This window comes from Musca autumnalis, unplaced genomic scaffold (genome assembly GCF_047663935.1).
Source record: "Musca autumnalis isolate F117 unplaced genomic scaffold, ASM4766393v1 scaffold_1, whole genome shotgun sequence".
NCBI classification, from domain to species: domain Eukaryota; kingdom Metazoa; phylum Arthropoda; class Insecta; order Diptera; family Muscidae; genus Musca; species Musca autumnalis.
Genome location: NW_027411644.1, coordinates 96,975,120 through 97,003,103, shown reverse-complemented (window position 1 = coordinate 97,003,103; position 27,984 = coordinate 96,975,120). Strand labels below are relative to the sequence as shown.

Sequence of the window (27,984 nt, the reverse complement as noted above, 5' to 3'; positions counted from 1 at the left end):
AAAACTGGATTAGTATCAAACGTTCTTATGTTTGCCGTATAATAAAAAAGTTAAACAACCGTATATTGGTGAATACAATACATCCTGGTGTAAACCCCTTGAGGCTATTGGCACATTGTGACTAAAAACGATGGGAAAACTTTAAAAGTAATGCAAACAGGATCTTCCAAGAATTAGTTTGAGCTCTTATTTTCGAAATACGCCCTAGACTTGTTAGCAGAAGAAGTTTTGAAAACAATTTGAAAAGTTATACACTGGTCAAGAAACCGTTGTCATACCGAAAGGAAGACAATTTATGAAACACTGGTCGAAAATTCAATGTGTTATACGGTTTAAACGACCCAATATAATTTTTTATTTTATTTTTAATAAATTATATTCAAAATAAGATTTAATAATAAAAATTAAAAAAAAAACTGATTTATTTAGTCATATGACTTTATGTTACCCACTGTTGGTTGAAATAGTGGGTTCTTGACCGGTGTGTTGTTTGAGTTGGGAGTGTTACGTGCGCTTACGGGGCTTATCATTCAGGACACCGGCTAGTCAGGTCGCCTCTCTTGGGTGTGGTCCCAACCCTATTTGTCCCCACTCCTGGCACGCAACAGTAAATAAAAAGGAATTTCTCAAACAAAGATATATTAACATATTACAAAAACGCATCATCACCCATACAAACCATATCCTGCTGGCCAATATCCTGCCCTCCCAACCATGGTCACTTATTCCTTTCCTTCACCCCAGTGACCCCACACGCCGCCACATCACAACACTTACCTCGTCATATTTGTCCTCCTTTCTAATTACTTAACACATTGTCATTTTTCTTATCGTAATATACATCAAGTCATATTTATTTAATAAAAAAAAACTAACACTAACAAAAAATCTCGATACTATTACTAACTCTTAACTTCTTATTTTTTTCTAGGATGTTTACAGTAATCAATAAAATAAATGGTATTAAAAATTATAAATCAAATTATTGGTAGTGTTATTTTACTTTTCTCCTGGTTAGGAAATTTGAAAATGTAACGGCCTATTTGCCAATTTTAAAATTTTAAACGATAGGTCTTTAGACCAATAAAATCATGCCTAAAGGGCTTTCTCTATGTCCATAGATTTCAACAAACAAATAATACACAAAACTGAACACAGCATTCGCAAAGTGATTTTTGAATTTGAACCCTTAAAAAAAAGGATTTTTTTATATGATTTTAATTCCCAAATGTTCTGACCCCCAACCTAATATCCTTAACAAAAGAGCTCTTTTCTTAACAATATAAAAGGGGAAGGGAATAAATTAATAAATCTTAAACACTCTACTTTGAGAACGCTGAAAGATAAAAATAAATATAAATAAATAAATATATAAATTATGACAAAAATACAAAAAAAATAATACATATATATAGGTATCTTAATGTCTAATGAATAAATATGTCAAATAAAAAGTAAAAAAAAAATAATGGAATCATATCATATCGTTTCAAGTGATTTTTCAGTAAAAATGTATAAGCCAGTTTAGTCTGACATAAAGAAACCAATGCCTTTATGATCATTTCCTCGCCGCTAGTGCAATAATTATATCATCTGAGATTGTCTGTTAGGCCCTTTGGTTCTCATATGGGCATAATAAGCAGCTTGGACTGACTCGAAAATATGTCAGTTATTATGTCTTTTTGTTAAAATCCAAGCCACTGTGAAAATAACAAAACAGGCGAATTCAGTTCGTTTGGGTATGTGTGTCAGACTAAACAAATATAAACTGGTGCTGAACCTGGGATGGCGAGTGTTACACTGTTGGTGGTGTCCAACAGATGGCAGTGGGACACATTTATCTTGCTATTTAAAAAAAGTGGTGCCCTACCTTTTTGATAACACGGATTTTTGTCTAGCAGAAATGTTGTCGCTAAACTCCAACAGATATCACTCTCACTGTTTTTTGGTCGACACGCCAGCGCAATCGGATTCGGCTTGCCTATCCACAAAGGATAAAAAAATTAATTTTCTTCTGCTATTTTGATTCTCTAAAAACCTCAAATTATTTACCTTATGGGCTTTTCGCCGCCGCTTTATATTTTCCTAATGCTCTTCTGGTAATATGCACTCGAATTTTTCCCAAATTTTCACCTAATTTAATGATAATAATTTTATAAATCACATTTTTTTACACTATTTTCTGGATTTCAATAAACTACCTTTTGTGTTAGATCTCACTACTTTCAGTTGTGTGCTCCAAATATTTAAACTTTTGCACTTTTAAACTTTTTCCGCAATTAACTTTTAAATATCTTTACACTAAAGGTTTGGAGTTCAGCACCAGTTGACAAACTAACCTTTTCTCTTACTATTTGCTCTTATTTATAACCTTGTTATGGCGCATATGTAACTGTCCCTTGGTAGACATTTTAACTGAGAAACTAATTCTGTCCTTATTTATCTTTTTTATATAGTAATTGTCCCTTTCTTAAACTATTTTTAGCAATTAATTGCACTCAAAAATATTAAGAGACCTATTTTTCTCACGGTGTTATTTAAGAGAATTGGTACTGCCCATTGTCGGTATTGCCGTACCCTACATTATCTAAAGTTGGCAGCACCTATTCGTTTGTCATCAGTCCCAAGGTTCCAAGTGAATGCAATTATTTGAACTCTCATCATCAGCTGACATTTTATTAACAAAGACAGACGGCGTGTGGTTTGTATCGTTCCTGAATTTAATTTTACATTTTTCTAATCTATTTTTTTCTTTTATTTTCAGGATTTTCTCGTGTGATGATCTGCACGAGCCCACCCAAACTCTCGGTGGATCAGTATATGATTCCTTGGAAAAATATGCCAGTCCACCGGTAGAGGAAGGAACTTGTGCATTCCCATTACACGAGGAAATGTTTGCAATGACCTGGCTTAGCATACCCAGCCATTGCAAACACCAGATCAACATTTGTGGGCAAAAGAAACAAACATAAAAATTCGCCTCCCCACCAATGAGGCTTGAAAAAAAAAATAATCGCCGCCCCCAAATACTTGTGGCCCACAACAACATACGCCACCAATCTATATTCGTGGCCCACAACAATTTTGCCACCCCCAAAATTACCATTGGCCACTTGGGCATGGCTAACTACACCCCGCATCCGTGTAGTTACCCTTAGAAAGTGCTCCAAAGTGGAATAATTTATCTAACCACCGCTCCACTAGCCATACAGATTGGGAGCTATTAATTTAACTGTGGATTTGAGACCACCACACGGGCAAAAAGGTCTCTCCCTAAGGTACCCCCATGTCAAAATTTTTTTTTTGAGTCCATGGGCGGACTTAGGTTTGTTGGGGGCCTCGCAACAAAACTCCAGCACTGCCAAAGCATGACGGAAGTGATGGTGTGCGACGGGCCTACTGGTTGAATTTGATGGGAACCCAACGTGGGGAACTCCCACACCCTGAGACAAGCCGGGCATATGAGTTTAGGGAAGTATACTGAATATTTCCTATCATAAGGGTATTTACTTGGTGTTATCATTTTCTTTGTAGGGGGGGCCCGCCTTATTTGTGTTCCGAATATTGGATTTTTGGAATCGCTACATATATGGATTGGCGTAAGTGTCAATGAATGTTTACTGTATATACTACTACTACTTTTATATGAGGTATGATTGGGGTAGGGTAAAATTTTCGATTCTGAATAATTAAAGAAAAGAGTATCATTGAGGTAGGGTATAATTGAGCTAAGAGTATAATTGAGGTAAGAGTATAATTAAATGCAGGTGTATAAATAAGGTAGGTGTATAAATGCATGTATAATCGGGACAAACACGGACAGAAATTTTGCAGGTACTTGGTTATCACAGATATAAAAATATATTGCACTATAAACTTAACCTAGATACTATTAGGACGAAAAAACAAACATGTATGCTTAATCCTATTTGTATCACAGGTCGGTTTACATTGCACTTATATTTTGATATCTTTAACGTGATATATCCCAATGGGGTTACCTTGTAAATTTTCAAGTTCATACATATTGTCCCCTACGGGCCTCAGTATGCGACATTTTAAAAATTTTTTGCAGAATTTCGCATTTATGTTCTTGGAGAATTCTGATTGGACTACATTCCTGCGGTATACCTCCTGCCCAGGACGAAATTTGACTACGCGGGCTCTCTTATTATACCTCTCTGAGCTCTTTTCGTAGGCTTTATGCAGATTTTCTTTTATATGCTTCCTTAATAGTTCCAATTTCTCTGGCCTCTGCAACTCTGTCACCTCGTGATCGGTCATTGACATGAGTTTTCTAGCTAGTTTATAATCATGTCCGCTGGAAAACATGTGGAAACCGAAGATGGCAAAGAACGGAGTTACTCCTGTTGCAGAGTGCACAGAGTTGCGTAGGGCGCATTCGATCTCAGAGAGGTATAAATCCCAATCTCTTTGATCTTCCTCCAAGTACGTCCTAATGGCGGTGATCACCGATTGATTTACACGCTCCGAGGCGTTAGACTGTGGGGAGTAAACGGCGGTTTTCATATGAGTGATTTTATATGAATTGATCATTTCTTGGAAGGATTTTGAAATGAATTGGGCCCCGTTATCACTATGAATGATTTCGGGAACCCCGAACTTGTGAAAAACTTCCTCTTTGAGGAATTTTATCACGTTAGCCGCTGTGGCTTCCTTCATGGCCTTCAGAATGGTAAACTTCGAGAAATGATCAACTATTATAAAGATATACGCGTTTCCCTTTTTGGATCTGGGGTACTTCCCCAAAAAATCTATATATAATTTTTGAAAGGGTCTTTCAGTTTTGACTTCCTTTCCTATAGGAGGCATTAAATTTTTATTACACGATTTGGATTCCTGGCATTTTAGACATTTCTTGATATATTCCCTAACTTGTATGGTCATATTTGGCCAATAGAAAAATCTTCTTATCCGCTCTAATGTTTTAGTTATTCCCCCATGACAGGCTGTGGGTACATTATGCATTTTCTCGATGATTTCATTTGTCATTCCACTCGGTACCCATACTTTCCATTGAAATTCTTCATCACTTTCCGGGTTTGGAAGACATTTTTTTAAAATCATCCCATTCTGTATCTTTAAGTCAGGCAATTTCTCATTATTTTCGGTGATGGTTTTCATTAAATCCGTGTATTCTTCACTTTGGAATTCTTTGGTGTCGTAATCTAAGAGTTCGGGCAATATTATTTCATCAATGTGGTTTTCAGTCGGTGCTCTAGATAGCATATCGGCTACTATATTCTCAGACCCTTTTCGGTGTTGGATTTCAAAGTTGTATCCCTGTAAGTTCAGGGACCACCTTGCCAATCTACCATTCAAGTCTCTCAAGGACATTAACCACTTTAATGATGCATGGTCGGTGATGACCGTGAACGGCATCATCTCGACGTAAGGCCTAAATTTTTTGATTGCCATCACCGCAGCAAGACACTCTTTTTCGGTCACGCTGTAATTGCGTTGACACGAATTGAGTTTTTGTGAAAAAAATGCTATAGGGTGTTCTTCTTGCTTTTCATTCAATTGATACAGAACCGCACCTATACCATAATCTGATGCATCACATTGTATATAAAAATGTTTTGAGAAGTCGGGGTGACGCAGAACGGGGGCAGATGTCAGGGCCTTTTTAAGTTTCCCAAATGCGTTTATTGCCTCTTCACTCATCACGAATTTCTTGGACTTTTTGAGGGTATCTGTCAATGGGGCCGATATCGTCGCGAAGTCTTTGATGAAACGGCGGTACCAGCCAGCCGTTCCAAGAAAGCTTCGGACTTCCCGAGGGTTTCTTGGTACCTTGATGTTAAGAATCGCTTTTATTTTGTCCGGGTCGGTCCTCAATTTGCCTTCCCCAATAACAAAACCTAAATACTTCAGCTCTCTAAAACAAAATTGCGATTTGTTTATCCCAATGGTCAAATTGGCTTTCTTTAAGCACATTGCTACTTCCTTTAGGAGTCGCAAATGTTCTTGAAAATCGCTCGATATTATAAGTAAGTCATCCAAATATATAAATACGTTATCTTTTAAATCTTGAGGGATGACTTTATCCATAAGACGACATAAGCGTTGCGCTGCGTTACACAGCCCGAATGGCATTACCCTAAATTGGTATAATGGCCTACCCGGGACTGTGAACGCAGTGCACGCCTTACTGTCATCATCGAGCTCGATTTGCCAAAAGGCATATTTTAAATCGACGCTACTTATAAAATGTGTTTCATCTATCCTACTTAATATACCTTCAATGTTTTGAAGGGGATAGGCGTCTTTGACAGTTAATTTATTTAACTTTCTTGCATCCAGGCAGAACCTGTTCTTCCCCGGCTTCCTCACAACAGTCGTACGATTACTCCAAGGGCTTTCGCTTTCTTCAATAACTTGGAGGCGGAGCATATTATCTATTTCTTCGTAGACTATTGCTTGGACAGCCGGAGATAACGGATAGTGCCGGTCTTTCACCGGTTCTGCACCTTCAACTAATTTAATTGTGTGTTTTTCCAAACTGGTCTTGCCTAATCCCTTCTCTTCAAAAGTGTCGAATTGGCTAATAGCATCATTTAACTGTTGTTGTTGTTGGGGAGACAAATTGTGTGGGTTTAGCTTATAATCCGCATCATCTAAGATGTCTTTTTGCAATTTTTCAATATTGACCTCGCTAACGACTAATGCTTTGGGCAATAGATCATATAGTTTCCAGAAATCTATGCCAAGGTACAACCCTTGCTCTAAATCTGGACAGAGGTAGAAGTCTAAATCCTTTATCAGATCCTTATATTTAGTTTCTAGGTTTACCTTTCCGATTATCCTATGGTTCTGTCCGGCGGCTGTCTTCACGTTTGAAAATATGGGTCTTATAGTTACATCCAGGGGCTCTAAGAATTCCCTACATCCTCTACCCAAGATGCTAATCGAGGCTCCTGTATCTAATAGCCCCCTCATATTCATACCTTGTATTTCTACCTCGGCGAAAATTCGGGGATCATTCTTATCGGAATATTTCATAACAGAATCTATTACATTTTTTTTTTCTTTCTTTTTATTTTTAAATTTTTGTCGTAATTTTTGTATTTTTGGCTGTTTGATATTTTCTTGTTCATTATTTCCCATTATCCTTTCCCTAACCTCTTGATAATTTTGTTCCCTTATTGCTAATGGTAAATAATGTCGCATCTCCGGTGTAAACGGTTCTGGATTTCCATTGGATGTTTTAATCTGTTGGTTATTATGGTCTTTTATTGCAGGAATCTGCGTATTTTGAAAAATCTTCAGGGGTTTTCCGTTGGACGCGGTCCCCCTTGTATTTCCGCGCCCCGGTTCCGGTTTCCCTGACAAATACTACAAGTGGGACTTTTGGTCCCTGGATTTCCGCACCTATAGCAGAATAGGGATCTGGTACTGGCATCACAATAACGGAACGTATGTCCAGACCTTTTGCAGTTCCAACATAGCAGTTTAGCATTGCAGGGCCTTTCGGTCTGAACTGCTGCAATCTCTTCGGTTGTTTCCTGCTCAGGCAATGTATCGTACTCATAGACTGAGTCGTTAACTATCTCGTTAACATGTTTATTGGGGCGAGGAAGGGGTACGAATGGTCGGTTTTCGCGTCTTAAAAAATTTCTTTCCCCTTCATTACACTCGATCCTGAGCTGTTCCACCGAAGACACTGAAATCGGGTAAACTATACGGCCTATGTTTTCTCTCATGTTTTTCTTCATTATTTTTATCATTTCTATCTCTGCAATTGGTTGGAACAGCTTCGATCTAATTAGTGCCATTGCTTGGAAGTAATTGTCTATGGACTCATTAGGCATTTGCTTCCTTTGAGCTAATTCGGTTATGATCTCGAAATTTGACTTAGAGGATTGGTACTGGTTTAGCAGACTGTGCTTTAAATCTTCCCAATTGTGGAATCTATTCGTCTTCTGAAAAAGCCAATACCAAGATTCCGCTTTGCCACCGAGTAGTAATGGGAAGTCTCTAATAATTTCAGTCCATGGTATTTTGTACTGCCACTGAAAATATTCAAGTCGGTACACAAATTCCTCGACTCCCAACCCTGATGGATTTCCATCGAAATGCAGTCCCAATTTATTTATCCTAATATTGTACTTCGGATCAAAGGGAGCTGAACTACCACTTGGGTCTCGCCTAGCTACTTGGTTTTGGTTTGTACCATTGAAATTATTTCCACTGGACTGTGTCTCCATAGGACGAAGTGGTGGGTTATCATTTGCAGATGGCACGAATGTCTCATTTCGACCCTGAGGGGTGTTATTTGAGTTTTGCCTATTATCTTCAGAGGATGTCGGTCTGTTTGCTGCCCCGCCCTGCTGGGAGACAGATTTAGCTACGTCCTTTATAACTTTGGTTAGGTCCATTAAAGATTTTTTCATTACCTCCATCTCTACTTTCAGATTTTGGAGATCAAGCTGTGGTGGCCCTGTTACATTACTGCTTCCTACCGCGCCGGCAGATGTAGTTGGTCGTTGAGCCCCTCCCATTTGACCTTGAAGATGGACTGGTCCTAACGAATTAGTCACCGGAGAGCCAACATTTATGGTGTGGGACAGGTCCCTAATCTGACCTTGGACATTCGAATTATCCTCCGCCATGTTTTGGTTCGTGTTATCTTCTATATCTTTCTTCTTTTTATTCTCTATCACTACTGATCTGTTTGCATCAAACTTTTCAGGTCTGTCCCGTTTTCTACTGGTCTGTGATCGAGTTCCGCTGCTCATACCCAAAGATTCTCCTACAATCTCTGACGTCACCCTATAGTGCTTTACGTGTGGAAGCTAGTCTATGTTAACTGATGGTTCTTCACCGAAAGTAATTTATTATTATTATTTTCTTTTTTTGTTTTAATATTATTTAATAATTACGGAGGACTTAATGACAAGGATGTGATGTGTGCGGTATATAAATTTTGGCCTAAAATAATGGTTCTTATTGACGGTGATGCGTAGGACGGATTATTTAACTAACACTTTTTTACACTACTGTGACAAGATATGTATCTTCATCTTCACTAACATATCCCTTGCTACTCAACATATAGATACAACAGAACCCTAGTTATGTACTAGGGCGGTTATCCAATTATTGAATAGGATCACTATTAAAAATATTTAAAAAAAACTATCTTTTTAAACTGCCTCACCAGAATACGACCTGCTTCTACCACTATATTGGTTTAGTCAATAGGCCAAGTCATATTCTGAATTGAAGTCGTCATCGTTTCACATCATCCACAATGTTCCAGAATATATCCCTCATACAACATTCTAGCACTTGTCCAGAATGGATATGAAGCAATACCTTCTGTATACTGTAGCTTCAGTTAGCGATTTCGGGCTATTGCTTTAAATGTACTGGGCTATTGCCTAGTGCCTAGATGACCTACACTATACTAAATTTCATTATATAATTTGGGCGCCATATTGTTACGTGCGCTTACGGGGCTTATCATTCAGGACACCGGCTAGTCAGGTCGCCTCTCTTGGGTGTGGTCCCAACCCTATTTGTCCCCACTCCTGGCACGCAACAGTAAATAAAAAGGAATTTCTCAAACAAAGATATATTAACATATTACAAAAACGCATCATCACCCATACAAACCATATCCTGCTGGCCAATATCCTGCCCTCCCAACCATGGTCACTTATTCCTTTCCTTCACCCCAGTGACCCCACACGCCGCCACATCACAACACTTACCTCGTCATATTTGTCCTCCTTTCTAATTACTTAACACATTGTCATTTTTCTTATCGTAATATACATCAAGTCATATTTATTTAATAAAAAAAAACTAACACTAACAAAAAATCTCGATACTATTACTAACTCTTAACTTCTTATTTTTTTCTAGGATGTTTACAGTAATCAATAAAATAAATGGTATTAAAAATTATAAATCAAATTATTGGTAGTGTTATTTTACTTTTCTCCTGGTTAGGAAATTTGAAAATGTAACGGCCTATTTGCCAATTTTAAAATTTTAAACGATAGGTCTTTAGACCAATAAAATCATGCCTAAAGGGCTTTCTCTATGTCCATAGATTTCAACAAACAAATAATACACAAAACTGAACACAGCATTCGCAAAGTGATTTTTGAATTTGAACCCTTAAAAAAAAGGATTTTTTTATATGATTTTAATTCCCAAATGTTCTGACCCCCAACCTAATATCCTTAACAAAAGAGCTCTTTTCTTAACAATATAAAAGGGGAAGGGAATAAATTAATAAATCTTAAACACTCTACTTTGAGAACGCTGAAAGATAAAAATAAATATAAATAAATAAATATATAAATTATGACAAAAATACAAAAAAAATAATACATATATATAGGTATCTTAATGTCTAATGAATAAATATGTCAAATAAAAAGTAAAAAAAAAATAATGGAATCATATCATATCGTTTCAAGTGATTTTTCAGTAAAAATGTATAAGCCAGTTTAGTCTGACATAAAGAAACCAATGCCTTTATGATCATTTCCTCGCCGCTAGTGCAATAATTATATCATCTGAGATTGTCTGTTAGGCCCTTTGGTTCTCATATGGGCATAATAAGCAGCTTGGACTGACTCGAAAATATGTCAGTTATTATGTCTTTTTGTTAAAATCCAAGCCACTGTGAAAATAACAAAACAGGCGAATTCAGTTCGTTTGGGTATGTGTGTCAGACTAAACAAATATAAACTGGTGCTGAACCTGGGATGGCGAGTGTTACACTGTTGGTGGTGTCCAACAGATGGCAGTGGGACACATTTATCTTGCTATTTAAAAAAAGTGGTGCCCTACCTTTTTGATAACACGGATTTTTGTCTAGCAGAAATGTTGTCGCTAAACTCCAACAGATATCACTCTCACTGTTTTTTGGTCGACACGCCAGCGCAATCGGATTCGGCTTGCCTATCCACAAAGGATAAAAAAATTAATTTTCTTCTGCTATTTTGATTCTCTAAAAACCTCAAATTATTTACCTTATGGGCTTTTCGCCGCCGCTTTATATTTTCCTAATGCTCTTCTGGTAATATGCACTCGAATTTTTCCCAAATTTTCACCTAATTTAATGATAATAATTTTATAAATCACATTTTTTTACACTATTTTCTGGATTCCAATAAACTACCTTTTGTGTTAGATCTCACTACTTTCAGTTGTGTGCTCCAAATATTTAAACTTTTGCACTTTTAAACTTTTTCCGCAATTAACTTTTAAATATCTTTACACTAAAGGTTTGGAGTTCAGCACCAGTTGACAAACTAACCTTTTCTCTTACTATTTGCTCTTATTTATAACCTTGTTATGGCGCATATGTAACTGTCCCTTGGTAGACATTTTAACTGAGAAACTAATTCTGTCCTTATTTATCTTTTTTATATAGTAATTGTCCCTTTCTTAAACTATTTTTAGCAATTAATTGCACTCAAAAATATTAAGAGACCTATTTTTCTCACGGTGTTATTTAAGAGAATTGGTACTGCCCATTGTCGGTATTGCCGTACCCTACATTATCTAAAGTTGGCAGCACCTATTCGTTTGTCATCAGTCCCAAGGTTCCAAGTGAATGCAATTATTTGAACTCTCATCATCAGCTGACATTTTATTAACAAAGACAGACGGCGTGTGGTTTGTATCGTTCCTGAATTTAATTTTACATTTTTCTAATCTATTTTTTTCTTTTATTTTCAGGATTTTCTCGTGTGATGATCTGCACGAGCCCACCCAAACTCTCGGTGGATCAGTATATGATTCCTTGGAAAAATATGCCAGTCCACCGGTAGAGGAAGGAACTTGTGCATTCCCATTACACGAGGAAATGTTTGCAATGACCTGGCTTAGCATACCCAGCCATTGCAAACACCAGATCAACATTTGTGGGCAAAAGAAACAAACATAAAAATTCGCCTCCCCACCAATGAGGCTTGAAAAAAAAAATAATCGCCGCCCCCAAATACTTGTGGCCCACAACAACATACGCCACCAATCTATATTCGTGGCCCACAACAATTTTGCCACCCCCAAAATTACCATTGGCCACTTGGGCATGGCTAACTACACCCCGCATCCGTGTAGTTACCCTTAGAAAGTGCTCCAAAGTGGAATAATTTATCTAACCACCGCTCCACTAGCCATACAGATTGGGAGCTATTAATTTAACTGTGGATTTGAGACCACCACACGGGCAAAAAGGTCTCTCCCTAAGGTACCCCCATGTCAAAATTTTTTTTTTGAGTCCATGGGCGGACTTAGGTTTGTTGGGGGCCTCGCAACAGGAGCTGTATAACTTTTCAAATTGTTTTCAAAACTTCTTCTGCGAACAAGTCTAGGGCGTATATCGGAAATAAGAGCCCCAACTAATTTTTGATATGCGCAACAATGTATATGGTTAGGATGGTCGTAGAGAAAATGTGATTAGAAAGAAACTCGTTTTATCACAAAATAAAACGAATTAGGCCCAGAAATTTTTTGGTATTAAGTCTTCGTTGGGGGTATAAAACTTTGCACCGGAACTTTATCGCTATAGGTCCACGTCTTCGTATAGCCCAAGTAGAACAATACCTCCCGATTTTCTGTATTTTGAAGGTTGTGGCCTCAATATACCACTAAAATGGCTGAAATTTTGTATTAAGTCTTCGTTGGGGGTATAAAAATGTCCACCGGAAATTTGTCGGTATATGTCCACGTCTTCATATAGCACCTTTAGAACGGTACCTCCCGATTTTCGATATTTTGAAGGATGCGGCCTCCATTTCCCACCGAAATGACTGAAATTTAGTATTTAATCTGCGTTGTGGGTATAAAACTTTCGAAAGGAAATTTGGAGGTATAGGTCCACTTCTTCATATAGCTCCCATAGAACAGTACCTCCCGATTTCCGGAATTTTGAAGGTTGTGGCTTCAATGGCTGAAATTTTGTATTAAGTCTTCGTTGGGGGTATACAACTTTTTACCTGTAATTTGTCGGCATAGGTCCACGTCCTCATATAGCTCCCATAGAACGATACCTCCCGATTTTAGGTATTATCCCACCGAAATGACTGAAATTTTGTATTAAGTCTTCGTTGAAGGTAAAAAATTTTCCACCTGAAATTATATCAGATACCTACCGATTTTCGGTATTTTGAAAGTCGTGGCCGTGGTTCTACATTTCCCTTTTTTATTGATATTTGTTGCAAACGAAAATATGTAAAATGCATTTTTATATGTTTCGATTGCAATTTAATCAGAAGCCAAAAATATGCCCGGATCATTAACCGGATCGAAAATAGGTGTTGCATAAAATTCCGCTGTCTAATCATAAATATTTGTGCGAGACCTTTTTCAATATTTAAATGGGACAAAATTATTTTAGTCATTAAAAGCAAAAGGCCATTCATTCGTGCAACAGGGAATAATTTGTTGAGAATTTTTTTCCATTTTATAGTATTTTCTCAAAAAATAAAAAAAAAATGAAAGTGTTTTGTGCGGAAACTTCTTTATACTAAATGGAATGAATGTTATTTTATTAATAGGCAAACGTTTATTCATTCTCACTACAGGAAATCATTTTTGAGAAAAAATGTCAAAAAGTCCTAACCCTAATATACATATTGCGTGTTTAGGATTAAAAAAAAAAACAAAAAGCGATGGCGAGGTGCAACAAACCAATTCAAAACAAGTAAAAAGCCGGTAAGTTCGGCCACTCCAATAATTCCAATAATTAGTTTTCCTTTCCTGTTCACAATTTCAATTTTTGATGCAAAATTGTTCGCTGATGGACTTAGTAGCCAAAGCTACCTTCTTATTAACTTTGTATTTACTACTAGTTAGGTTAGGTTAGGTTAAAGGACGCGCAGCTGTCGTGTTGGACAGCCACTCCACTCGGAGACCTTATGGTCCATTGTGTTCATCCTATAGTAAGGGTAGGAGAAAAGAAAAGAAATAATAGCATATCGAGTTTAGAAATAGGAAAAAGGAATAATTAAGTAAGTTAGAGGATAGTTGAGAATGATTAAGTAAGTGCTACGGATTGAGAGATTATTTGTAAGGAGAGAGAGAGCGAGTAAGGAGGTTAGCCGTATTAAGGTGCTGTAGTTTGTTCGTGTTGAAGCCACTTCAGACCCTTGGCGAGAAGAAGCAGTGTTGTCGGCTCGGCTTGGCAGAATGTTGTCAGAGATGATAATGTATGTTCACCCATTGTTTGAACTCTCCTGGTCCTGAGCATTGGACAACGGCATAATAAGTGCTCAATCGTCTCTGTTTCTTCTTCGTCTTCGCATAATCTGCAGTAGTCCGTGGGGTCATCTCTATCCCATTTGCAGGTCATTGATCTTATCCTGCAGTGTCCCGTGATAACTCCAATCATTAGTTTTAGATCGGGTTTTCTCATAGAGAGTAGGGAAGTGGTCTTCCTTTTGGAGATGTTGGGCCAGATTGCCTTTGATACCTTGCAGCCAGGTTCGTTATTCCAGATCTGACCAGCCTTCTCCCTGTATGTTTGTTCTAGGAGCCGCATGAAGTGACACAGGGGTGGCCTGATTGAGTTATCGATTTCGATGTCGTTTGACTCAGATCCGCGACGTGCCAGTTCATCCGCCTTTTCATTTCCCTCGATGTCGCAATGCCCAGGGACCCAGCACAAGGTAACGATTGATCGTAGGGCCTCCAAAGCTTTCCTGCAGTGCAAGACCGCAGCAGATTTGATTGAATGGGATCTAAGTGATTTTAGGGCCGCTTGGCTATCCACATAGATAGTCACCGGTCCGGCTATATCCCCTTCCATGTTTTTAATCAATTCTGCTGCTTTCGTGACCGCAAAGATTTCGGCTTGGAAGACGCTACAATTTTCGCTTAGCTTGTACGAGATCCGTAAGTTGAGGGTATCGCTGTAGACGCCCGCTCCTGTTCCCTTTTCCATCTTGGATCCGTCGGTATAAATCTCTATACCGGGTAGAGGTAGGGAGTTGTGGGTCCAGGCTTCTCTGTCAGGTATCCGAACTTCAATGTCGTCGAAGTGTAATTGTGGTGATATATAGTCACTGATTACCTCCAAGCCCACCGATAGTCCAGATTGTCGTAAGATAGCAGCATGGCCGTAGTCGAAGTTACGCCATGAATTTAACTCCTTGAGTCGGAGAGCACTCTTTGCTGCCAACTCCTGTACCACGAGATTCATCGGATGAAGATCCAGTAATACATTGAGAGCAGCCTGTGGAGTGCTTTTCATGGCACCGGTAATTAGGAGAGATGCCGCTCTTTGAACGACATTAATCTTACGGAGAAGGGATGTCTTACTCAAAGCATTCCACCATACCAATGAACCATAAGTTAGAATGGGGCGAACTATGGCCGTAAAAATCCAGTGTATGACCTGTGGTTTCAAACCCCAACTCTTACCAATAGAGTTCTTGCAAGAATAAAGGGCTATAAGTCCTCTCTTGGCACGTTCCTCGACATTCCTTTTCCACGTTAGTTGGTGGTCCAGGATAATGCCAAGGTACTTGGCCTCTAGGGAGAGCTTTAGGGCCACTCCATCCAGCGTTGGTAGGGTGAATGGTTTGACTTTTCTCTTGTTCGTAAATAGAACCAGCTCTGTCTTAGATGGGTTCACCCCAAGTCCATTGTTGTGTGCCCATCTTGATAATTTGTCCAGAGCTCCTTGCATGAGTTCCGATAGCGTTTGTGGGAACTTCCCGGTGATCATTATGACCACATCATCAGCATAAGCTACATTCTTTATACGTAGTTGGTCAAATTCCTTAAGTATTTCGTTAATCACCAGGAGCCACAGCAGTGGTGATAATACACCTCCTTGTGGTGTGCCCCTGGTGACAGACTTCCGAATGGAGGTCTCACCGATATTTGAATTGATTATCCTGCCGCTAAGCATTCCATCGATCCAATTGATCAGCGTAGTGGAAACACCTAAGTTCAAGAGTGAATTGTGGATGGATTCGAGTTTGACGTTATTAAAGGCGCCTTCTATATCTAGAAACGCTGCTAACGTATAGTTTGAGCCCATCATATTCCTCTCGATTAAACCAACGACTTCATTAAGTGCAGTCTCCACCGATCTGCCTTTGATGTAGGCGTGTTGGGCAGGACTAATAACACTATTTCCAAGTTTGGACCTTATTCCTAGGTCAAGCAATCTTTCTAACGTTTTCAATAGAAAGGAAGATAGGCTGATTGGTCTGTAGTCTTTGGGAAGCGTGTGACTTGACTTCCCCGCTTTGGGGATGTATGTCACCGTGACCTCCCTCCACAGAACCGGTGTGAACGATAGACGTAGACAGGCCCTATAAATATGATCCAGGTGTGGTATCAACACCTCCAATGCGTTTTGTAGCATAGCAGGGAAGATACTATCTGGACCAGGTGATTTAAAGGGCTTAAAAGTGTTTATCGCCCAAGCTATCTTTGTGTGACTTATGATCTCCTCGATGACACTCACTTCCCCTGTGGCTTGGTTACACATTGGTGGATCGGCTGAGCGATCTGGTGCATCCATGCAGTTGGGAAAGTGGGTTTTGGCCAGGAGATCCAGAGTTTCTAGACCGGAGTTAGTCCATGTGCCATCATCCCGCTTGATACTGCCGATGGATTTAGGGTCCTTCGACAGTACTCTACGAAACCTGGCTACATCCTTTACTCCCTCTATAGACTCGCTAAAGCAGACCCAAGATCTGCGTTTAGCCTTCTTTATTTCGCTGTTGTACTTATTGAAAGATACCTTGTAGTTCTCCCAATCTGTGGACAACTTCGTTTTGTTGGCTTTATTGTAGAGCCTTCTGCTAATCTTCCTGAGATTAGCCAGATCTTTCGACCACCAGACCGGTTGACATCTTCTGCCTTGGTAAGTGAGTGGGCAGGCGGTCTCATAGCTGTCCACCAAAACCTCTGTCACGTGATTCACTGCACTATTAACCTCTGTGGCTATTTGGGGGTATCGTGACACTCCCAGCTTGGAGCTTACTAGTTCATTGAATTTGTTCCAGTCGGTTTTCCGTGGATTTCTAAATGGTGGCTGTCGAATGCCATTAACAGAGACTTGGAAGAATATCATCCGATGATCCGAAAAGGAGCATTCTTCCGATACCCTCCAGTCACTGATAATAGATTCGTCTTTATTAGTGAGGGTTATGTCTATAACCTCCCCCCTGATTCTATTTTGAAAAGTGTATTCATTTCCCCTGTTGCATATTCTGAGATTATATTTTAAGATAAAATCGAATACGGACTCACCTCTGGCATTTGTGTCTCTGCTGCCCCAGTGGAAATGGTGAGCATTGGCATCACATCCTAGGATGATGAGGCAAGTGCTACCCATCTCTTTGACAACCTTCTCCACGTCATTACCCGGTGGGTCAGGGCTCTCGAATGGCATGTAAATGGACGAGAATATGGTGGCTCCATGGGAGCTGCATTCCATCCTTACAGCCGTAATATCACCTCCGCTGAAATTAGAGAGGAATATTAGTTTAAGACTCTTCTTAGCAACTACACAGGTTCTTACCTTGTCCCCGTTGGATGTGGCGAAGGTGGTGTAGTTGCTATCGTTTAATCCAGCAACCTTATTCTTGTATAAGTAAGGCTCCTGGATTAAGACGATGTCAACTTCAGACTTCTTGAGGGCTAGAAGAAGTTCAGCAGCAGCCGCTTTGCAGTGATGCAGATTAATCTGCATTATGCGAAGCGGCTGCTGCCTCCGTTCCTCCACTACTTTCGTCCTAGGCGGAATCTGATCCATCCTAGACCAAAGTGTAGTTTGCCCTCACGAGTCCTTAAGTACTCTTGCCCCTGAGTGTCTATTGACACCCTGATGGCAACACCTCCATTTTCCGGATTGTGGCTGACCAGATTCCATGTGCTGGTCCGGAGATTGGGGTTTTGTCTGCCGAGTATGGTCAGTATGCGCGCGGGATCCACAGGTGGAGGTGGCACCCAAGCTGACAACACTCTTCTGAAAGGGACCTCGTTGACCCCAACGACTGCCAATTGACATCCCTCCCAGAGTTCGCCAAGACCCTCTATCGTGAAAGTGAGGAAATCCAGAGATTCCCTATTTTCACAACAGATGACCCTAACGCCTCTGTATGGAGCGGCACTGCCAAATTGGGTGTGTTTAGGAGGTTCCCCTTCCCCTGCGAACACGATGTCACGCAGACGAGTTTCGATAAGTAGCCATCGATCCTCTCTGATTATCCAATCAGGGTCAGATTTATCGATGACCGCTGCTCGCAACTCATCCGGCACCATCGGTCTGCTTGTTCTTTTTCCCCTGCTGTTGGTCTTGAGATGGGAACTGGAAGATTCCTTGTGGCCCAAGTTAGCTTGTGAGGCTGAACTGGCTGCGGCATCTTTCCTGTTCCCAGTCTTAGGGCAACCGGCTGGGGAGGTATGAGTAATGGGTTGTTGACCTGAAGTGGGCCTCTTTGCACTGGGGAGTGGCTCCTCCATTGACCTGTCTCTCTTCATCGCGATTTTTGGTGAAGATGGATTGGGCTTGGTAGGTGCTCCCCCAGGCGCGGAGACCGGTGTTCGGTCGGACTTCCCAGATTTTGAACTTTTATGATGCGTCCCCTTCGGCTTGGCTGCCTTCTTCTTTGAGGTTTGCCCTGTCTGTGTGACGGGACATCCCTTTGAAGAGAGCTTTGAGGTCGAAGGAGGCGAATCATTTGATGGTTTACGGATCATGTCAACATCGCTCCCAGTTTGGCCCTTGGGGGCTGTGGGAGTCGATGTAGGCATTGACCTAACCTCTTCGTTTGCCGTAATAAGAGAAAGCTTGCTGATATCAGGTTTTCCCTTGGGTAAGTGAGGGTGAGATCTTTCGATCTTTTTCACTACCTTGAGATTAATCCTGATCAGCTTGCATTCTCTCATCGGTTGGTCCAGAGTTCATACAGGTGGCTGCTTCCACTGAGGTCGAGGCCGACTCATCGTTGACTACAGTCGCTGGAATGACTGTGGTGTTCATTTCGTCATCCGATGAGCCGTCCTCGGCCCCAGTAGAATAGCCACCCTGACTGAGACGCAGGGCCAACGTCTGCTCCAGTATCTCCAGGAGTTTCCGGCTTTGTTCAGCCAAACTGTCAGTGACAGCTCCCAGAGTGGGTACCTTCGGTACGTCCCCTCCCGACACTACCGTCCCGTCAACCGTTGGCTGGGTTGCCCCAGACTTGGTAATAGATTTTAAATCTGAAGAATTGTCCTTTGGCATTGCATTGTTGTCATCAATCGGATTAGTTTTGGTTGTTTTTTTGTTTAAATTTTTGCTCTCCATTACTAGTTAAATATTTGTATTTACGATTAGTTAAAAATTGTTCGACCACGGATACCTAAATGTCAAAATTATCTAATCAATTCTAAAAAATGTGTTCAACCATGTGTTACCTTTATATGGGGCCATATCAAAGTGTGGACCTATCTTGACAATTTTTGGTGGAAAGGTTTTGTAACTGCAGGAATCATCAAATGTCAAAATAGGGTAGTTCCGTCAAACAATGTAGTTTCAAAATACCAAAAATCGGAGGTATTGGCTATATCAAAACGCGGACCGATATAGCCCATCATCGAGCTTGACCTGCCTGCAAACAAAAGACACATCTTCCCAAAATTTCAGAATTCAGACGGTTGTACCATCCCGAACGTAATTGGGCCAGTTTGTTGCAGGTAGTCGTGGCGCACGGGCGACGAGAACACGGGCTGACTTTCGAGATGCTTGGCAAATGAAGTATTGTGTTTCATAACGCCGTAATACTTAACAAATGCGAAACTATGTATTTCAAAACGTCACAATTGCGCTTTTTTAACACAGGTAAAAAAGCAAACATGTATCATTTTTATTTCTGATGCATATAGTTGCTTTTTCGAGGAACAATGCATGAGTGTGCAACTGAAATATTTTGACGTATTTAAAAACTACAAAGAATCCGACGATACGGAAGTCAGCCATACTGTCGAATGTGACCCATAGAATATTGGGATTGTTTGTGGTCGAATCCTGCTACCATCGACCATGGCATTCAACTCTGTTCTCGCCACTGCCTTCCATGTGGTGAACAGAGTGTCCGTAGATTTAGTGTCGGACATTTGAATATTCCTTTTGATAAGTCACGCGCAACCATCACTGTCCTCGACTAATGGGAGATGGCGTGCAGCACAGTTGTCGTGCTGTGCTGATAATGGAACCCATGTTGACGATCGGCAACTGGATAGCTATTTCTGACGCTGGGGAGGCCTTAAGGGTCTTTGCTACGGACGACAAAAACGAAATTGGTTTGTACGATTCACCTTTGCTGGCACCATTGCCTGGCTTCAGTAGGGGGGCCACCCTGTCCGTTTTCCAGACTTCGGGAACGATGTGGGTGGCTAGTGACATGTTGACGTTCTAGGATGGATGTTTTAGCGTTCCTGATGGCATTTGCAACATCATCCATTGTAAATTGTCGTGGTTCATCCTCGGCAGGAATATATCTAATGCGACGTAGTACTCTTCTCTTCGCCCTGTAACTCCTAGGGTGCTCGACAAACTGTCGATTTAAATAACTTTTGCACAACATCGGATCAGTCAGCGTTTTCTCACCAAACATGACACAGGTCCTACCTTTCTTCTTTCCAGGGTTCGAGAGTGATTTAGCCGTTGCCCACAATTCACTTATTTCGGCTCTAATGTTGCAACTCTTCAGATGATTTAACCACTTGTTCCCCTTATGTTCACCGACCAGCCTGTTAACTTCCTGTGTCAGCTCCCTGAGTGACATTTGCTAATCCCGTCGCCTCTGTTATGGAGGTTGGTCGCACTTCGGGTAGTCGACCACCAGGTATATCACAAAAGTATTGGAATGCCCGATTTGAGATATTTTGACTTTTTTTGCTACATTTCTTTGGCGAAGTAACCCAAACGAAACAAAGGTATTTTAGTTTGTATTTTCGATAGAATTTTGTAACAGAACGCTTGAATATTTTTCTGGTCAACTTTTGTAGCACAGTGTCATTTATCGAAAATTGCACAGTCTCAAGGCCAAAACTGCCTGAAGGTGCATTCCAATACTTTTGCGATGTACTAGAGAGTTCTTAATTACTGTGTTGGCTACAATTTTGGACATTGTGTTGGATCGCAAATCTCAATGTTTTGGATGTTATATGCCAAACTATCCAAAAAAACCTCAATAAAAAACTTCAAGTCAAAATCGGGATGCTCTATTTTCACCGTACACATATGGTCTAGTGAACTTTTTTGTTCAGTTCAATCCAAGAATCAGAGGACCCATTAAGGTTTTCAAATCGCTCCGGCCTAATCAACATACTTGGAACATACATACATACATGGTTGAAAGTATGATTTTCAACCACCAAACGAATCACTCATTGAATCGTTCATGTGTTTTGAACTTTATCGTTTTCTATCTGTTGTTGTGGAATAGAGTGGGGCGATTTGAACATCATCTCGGGCGCCTGGAGATTCTGATTTTTGGGATTGTACTGAGCAAAAAAGTCAACTAGACCATATGTCTACGGTGAAAATCGAGCCCCCGGATTTTGACTTGAAGTTTTTTTTCAAGGATTTTTGGATATTTTGGCATATAACAACCAAACCACTGAGATTTTCGATCCAACACAAAGACAACAATTGTAGCCAAGACAATAATAAAGAACTCTCTAGTACATCGCAAAAGCATTGGAATGCTCCTTCAGGTAGTTATGACCTCGAGAAGGTGCACATTTTTCGGAAAATATCGATAAACGACACTGTGCTACAAAATGGAACTTAAAGCCAGTGGGTGGAAAATTTCTTTTGGAGATGAAAGCCCTTGGTGAGTATACTGAGAACCCAAAAGGACATTTTCACCATAGGTCAAGTTTCCGAGATATTGCGTGATTAATGGTTTAATTTTGGCCCCTTAATTTGCGAGAAAATAGCTTTATATCTCTGTTAAGCGTTATTGTAGCTTAATTTTGAGATTACTGTCTTCAGTCAAATCGAGTGGTGAATCTTTTTGTAGAATATTTCATCCCTCTAACTCAATTACTTCCATGTCCTTTTCGTCCTTTATTTTTTGAACCGTAGTAAAAGTACCACAAGATGAGATTTTACAGCATCCAAATGTTCTACAAAAATGTTGTTCAGAAGAATTTAGGTACGGTTCTCATTGATGACCAATCGATATTTCCCCGATTTCATGGTCCTTTTTGACATTTACCCGGTTTTTGTTCAGAAAACTATGCTTTGTTTTTATGCATATTCGTTATTGGTTTGTGGTGCTTCTGAAATAATTACCATAAATAGCTCTTGTAATGACGAACACGTTAATAACAAATTTGATTGGAGGATAGATCCGGTTATCTAAACTTTTGAACCGGATATTCTGATATTGAAACCGATTTTAAGTAACCGATTAACCGTATATGTATATCATTAGAAAGCTAATAAAATGGTGAATCAAATGACAGCAAGTAGCTGATTACAACTATGTTGGTTTCCGATAACATAGAGGGAAAAATGCTATCGTAGTAAAAAACAGTAGCTTCTTGCAGGTTTTGGAACATAACAATTATAAGACATAGAACATTTTTAAAATTTTGCGGTATGAAAAAATGAAAATGGTAAGGACGGACGGTTATTGTCGTGGTTCAAACTTCTGAGTTAGCGTTTTTTTGTTCTAGCTTCGGAACCAACAAAGTTGTAATCAGCTACTTGCTGCCATTTGATTCACCATTTTATTAGCTTTCTAATGATATACATATACGGTTAATCGGTTACTTAAAATCGGTTTCAATATCAGAATATCCGGTTCAAAAATTTAGATAACCGGATCTATCCTCCAATCAAATTTGTTATTAACGTGTCCGTCATTACAAGAGCTATTTATGGTAATTATTTCAGAAGCACCACAAACCAATAACGAATATGCATAAAAACAAAGCATAGTTTTCTGAACAAAAACCGGGTAAATGTCAAAAAGGACCATGAAATCGGGGAAATATCGATTGGTCATCAATGAGAACCGTACCTAAAATCTTCTGAACAACATTTTTGTAGAACATTTGGATGCTGTAAAATCTCATCTTGTGGCACTTTTACTAAGGTTCAAAAATAAAGGACGAAAAGGACATGGAAGGAATTGAGTTAGAGGGATGAAATATTCTACAAAAAGATTCACCACTCGATTTGACTGAAGACAGTAATCTCAAAATTAAGCTACAATAACGCTTAACAGAGATATAAAGCTATTTTCTCGCAAATTAAGGGGCCAAAATTAAACCATTAATCACGCAATATCTCGGAAACTTGACCTATGGTGAAAATGTCCTTTTGGGTTCTCAGTATACTCACCAAGGGCTTTCATCTCCAAAAGAAATTTTCCACCCACTGACTTTAAGTTCCATTTTGTAGCACAGTGTCGTTTATCGATATTTTCCGAAAAATGTTCACCTTCTCGAGGTCATAACTACCTGAAGGAGCATTCCAATTCTTTTGCGATGTACTAGATAGTTCTTTATTATTGTCTTGGCTACAATTGTTGTCTTTGTGTTGGATCGAAAATCTCAGTGGTTTGGTTGTTATATGCCAAAATATCCAAAAATCCTTGAAAAAAAACTTCAAGTCAAAATCCGGGGGCTCGATTTTCACCGTAGACATATGGTCTAGATGACTTTTTTGCTCAGTACAATCCCAAAAATCAGAATCTCCAGGCGCCCGATAACACTTTTTTCCTTCCATACAAATCGCCCCGGCCTATTGTGGAATCGATAACTTTTCGCTATTCGTTTTGTTCGCACTCACGAATGTAAACAAACCGAAACTAAACAGCGAGTTCCGGTCAACGTGTTTATGTTTCGTTTTGTATTGTTCCTATGGAAAATACGAAACGAAACCATTGGAAATGTTTCATAAAGTATTTTTACGTACGCTACTCGGAACGTATTTTCTCCCACCTCTGCCCAAGGCTGCTACCGCAGTGTACACATGTTTGTACCTTTACCTTGGGACTAACTGTATTTCCATATAATATGCCCATCTCTCGCATATCACAGGGTATAGTAACATGAGACAGAATTCACAGAGTAAAAAATAGATCTAGCCTCTTACTTCCATAAAAACAGTCTAGAGCGCATAAAAGAACTACTCGTGATTAAGTGACATGTGGCAATTTCTCGCTCCTCTCTCAACCTAACCTAATATTTCTCCATACAGGATAAAAAGTAAAAAACACATTTATTTTCTTTGCATTTACAATTAAATCTCAGGTTCACTTTATTATCGTTATTTAAAATTACGTTTTTGTTTTTCTTTATCTCTTCGTGAAAGATGCTTTCTGAAAACAAAAAATTGTTTATCGTCAAATTAAGTTAGATGTTGTTTTCTTTGTTTTTAATTAATACGCTTTACATTTAACATAAAAGTATGCTACACTACTGGAATTTGTGACTGTAGTTTTAGTTGCTGTTTTTGTTTTTAATTTGTATGTTGTTCATAGTGTTCCAACGCAATTAATTACAAAAGGATACAGTTGTTTTATTCAATTTCAAATTAATATTTGTGTTCCACACTTTCATTTATCATTCATCTATGTCAGCAGACCGAGCAAATTATCATATTACTCATTCATTATGGCCATAATCCATTTTTTTATTTTTATATTATTTTAATCACAATATTTTTATATTAATATTTTTGATTTATTTACAATTGAGTTAAAGAAACTGAACTCTAACGTTAAATACAAATTAAAATAAAAATTATGAAAATTATAAACAAATTGGCAATTATTTAGATATGATAAATATTACTTTTTAGTGAGAAATGTTTCAAGTCATATTTTTTCAAACCTTTTGGCTAAGATCGTAGATGAAAATATACTGCATCGACTTCCTGGTGGCCTACACCACCCTGATTGGTGCCTGTTTAATTATAACCTGTGTTTACCAGAAGCAGTCTTGTGAGAAACGGATTGTTAAGGGCGTGTGTAGGGGTGAATTTTACCAAATAAAAAGTTCGATCGAAAACCAATTGTTTTACAGACAGTATTTGAAAGATTTTTTGCTGACAACCTGATACAATAAAATTCATATTGTTGAATATTTGTAATAGTACGTTTATATATAACCGGATTTAACAAACCCACTGGGTTTCAAATGTCAATTCCATTGCTTATATTTCAAATAAATCCTCATAAAAAGGTTAACCCTGCAAAAGTCTATAATATAAACATAGCCTAATAATCAAAGACATATATACAACTAAGACTAGACAAAATGCATGCAACAAAAAATGTTTACGAAACTTTGTATAGAAACATTACCCTTAACAGGTTACAGTTAATTCAAAATCGCAACCAAGGAGGAACATTTCATGTAATGGTATCAGAAACGAAATTTATGAATTCAAGGATCTATTCAAGAATAATTCTATGTCAATTGGATCGGTAAATTCGGTTAAATACGTAAAAATGTATAAAAGAAAAAAATGTTACTAAAAAGTGGTTTTCACCGGGCTGATTGGGTCAAAGTGGTGATGGAATAAATAAAACTAATTTATTTCATGTTCAACTCAACGTTTCGTTGGCGACTTTCCAACTTCTTCAGGAGTTTTTATTTGAAAATTCTGACGACAAAAATACAATATTTGTGTTATACAGCTTTTTGATTCTTTGTTTATGTTTACTTACAATTAGTTTTCTATCGCATTTCCAATAAGTATTATTCTTAATATGTAAAAAACGGGACTTCACAACACAGATTTGTATAATTTAGAAAAATAATTACTAGTAATGTATAAAAAAATATTGCAGCAAATCCTTAACCTAAATCACAGAACTGTATAAACTTAAATGATTGCAACTGAATATTGCAATTTGGTATTGTCTTTATCCTCTTTGGTGTTAATAGAGCTGTGTATTCTAAAAAATGTTATATCACCATATCGTGATATAACATTATAGCTCTGTTCCTTTACGTGCAAGAATCTTCAAGTTTTGCCACTTTTTACTCGAAAAGCGTTCCTTTACTTCTGACACCATACAATTCATATGTGATCAGTTTACAACTTTTGCTACTTTTGCCGGTTTTACCATTTTCAAAAGTAAAGGAACAGACCATATCAGCCCTATTCTGAACGCATGGGAGTTGGGAATTTTTTCCCATTCCCACATTTTCGTATTCTGAATAAAATTTTGTGGGAGTTTTTTTTCCCATTTCCCATCTCCCCTCATTCTGAATGAAGTTCGAATTGGGAATTTGTTCCCATGGGAAAAAAGTATACATTCTCTATCTTGAATTATGGGAGAATTTTGTGTCTTTTTGTGGGAAAAATCTCCCCAGCAAACAGTGTGGGAGTTTGAAAAAAAATTTCAAGAAATTTCATATTTTTATGTAATTTCTTATTTTAAGACATCTACACGACAAAATTATTGCAAATATTTATAATCGCCATGTGTTTGCTTAATAAAAGCATACAAAATGTACTGTAAAATATGTCATTAGACGACTTCGGATTTTGCATATTCTTATATGATACAAAAACCTGCAAGAATCTAACATGTTTTACACCGATAAAAAAATTGTCCTTTATGTTATCGAACAAAACAAAAAAAAAAAAAAAGTAGTAAACATTAGTCGATTTTTGCAGTTCTGGAACAGACCATATGTATTGAAATACGAGAAAAAGAGTCATGGTTGATTCTATTAACGCAGCACAGCAAGTAAAAACAAATCAATTTCAAAATTTTTGGCAATAATTATTAAAATATATTGGAAAATAACCATAATATATACAATCTTTACAACTTTTATTCATTTTCGTAAAATAACCTTCGGGTTTTTTAAATCAGACGACTAACGTTCTATTGAAAATATGTTAAGGGGAGTACACATTATAATTCAAAACTGACAGTCAACGTACTTTTAGGACAATTTTCCTGCAAACTTTTATTTAGCTAAAAACTTTTGAAATACAATATATACGGTATTATTTAGAGATTACAAAAGAAATTTTTCAGTTAGGCTTTGATATTCACGAAATAGACCTCGATGACTGTCAGTTTTGCTTGCCAATGTGTACTATACTTTAGTCTCCTCAACGACACGACAACGATCACACAAACGTACATACATATATGCTAAATTATTGCAATGCTATTCCATTTTCCGAAATGCCTTTTCTTGAATAGGATCGTTATTTTTGAACGTAGAAGCTTGAAATTTTGCAAGGGCATGCGTTTTAGTTTTAGATTCAATCAAAAACGTATTTTATTTATTTATTTATTATTATTATTATTATTTTTTTTTTTTTTTTTTGAGATACGTCTTCTGAAATATGTAATAATCGAGAAAAATATCCGAATTTATCTTTTTGAATTTTTTTAAAAATATGCAAAATACGAGATCTAGCGATCATTAGGAATAAGTAAAACTAGCGATATACGCGTTAAACCCCTAACTAAAATTATTCCGAATCAACATACAATTTTTAAATTCGTTGCAAACTTAAAAAGTTCCTATTAATTTATACACAAAACTTATGTTTGCCTACTAATTAAAAAAATGCCTACACCAATTCGCAAATTCTGAAGAAAATGTGCTTATTAGAACAACACCACACATCGTTGACTCCATTCACTTAAAAAATCCATAAATCAAAGCACGGTTGTTGAATTAAGTGAGTTGTGCTTTGCTAATCTAATTCAAAAACCGCGAATTCAATGCAAATAGGCATTTTGTATTACAAAACATTATTACAGCCCCAAAAGTATGCAATAATAATTTGGTGTAACTGATTTCGAATTTCGAAATTTCAGCTCCCATCGTTTGCTGTTCCCACGTCGTTGAGAATATGGAAAACATGGGAATGGGAAATTTCGTTCCCAAGGGAATGTTCAGGATAGGGCTGTATGTTAAATTCAAAAGCCATTCAATGAAGAATGATAGCAAACAAAATGTCTTATCTTGTTGTATTTATGTCTT

The 27,984-nt window shown here is 38.3% G+C and overlaps 3 long non-coding RNA genes across 3 annotated transcripts; 1 reads left to right on the top strand and 2 right to left on the bottom strand.

The window, feature by feature from the left end:
• Window positions 1–1,557: 1,557 nt before the first annotated feature.
• On the bottom strand, window positions 1,558–2,326 carry LOC141403518 (uncharacterized). Its single transcript, XR_012412828.1, has 3 exons — window positions 2,202–2,326; window positions 2,053–2,133; window positions 1,558–1,981 (listed from the first exon to the last, which is right to left on the bottom strand). It is a non-coding gene; the product is annotated as an uncharacterized lncRNA (long non-coding RNA).
• A 1,178-nt stretch (window positions 2,327–3,504) lies between these two features.
• Window positions 3,505–9,854, top strand: LOC141403520 (uncharacterized). Its single transcript, XR_012412829.1, has 3 exons — window positions 3,505–3,599; window positions 8,439–8,642; window positions 8,717–9,854. It is a non-coding gene; the product is annotated as an uncharacterized lncRNA (long non-coding RNA).
• Window positions 9,855–10,520: 666 nt separating this feature from the next.
• On the bottom strand, window positions 10,521–13,482 carry LOC141390688 (uncharacterized). Its single transcript, XR_012409447.1, has 3 exons — window positions 11,165–13,482; window positions 11,016–11,096; window positions 10,521–10,944 (listed from the first exon to the last, which is right to left on the bottom strand). It is a non-coding gene; the product is annotated as an uncharacterized lncRNA (long non-coding RNA).
• Window positions 13,483–27,984: the final 14,502 nt, after the last annotated feature.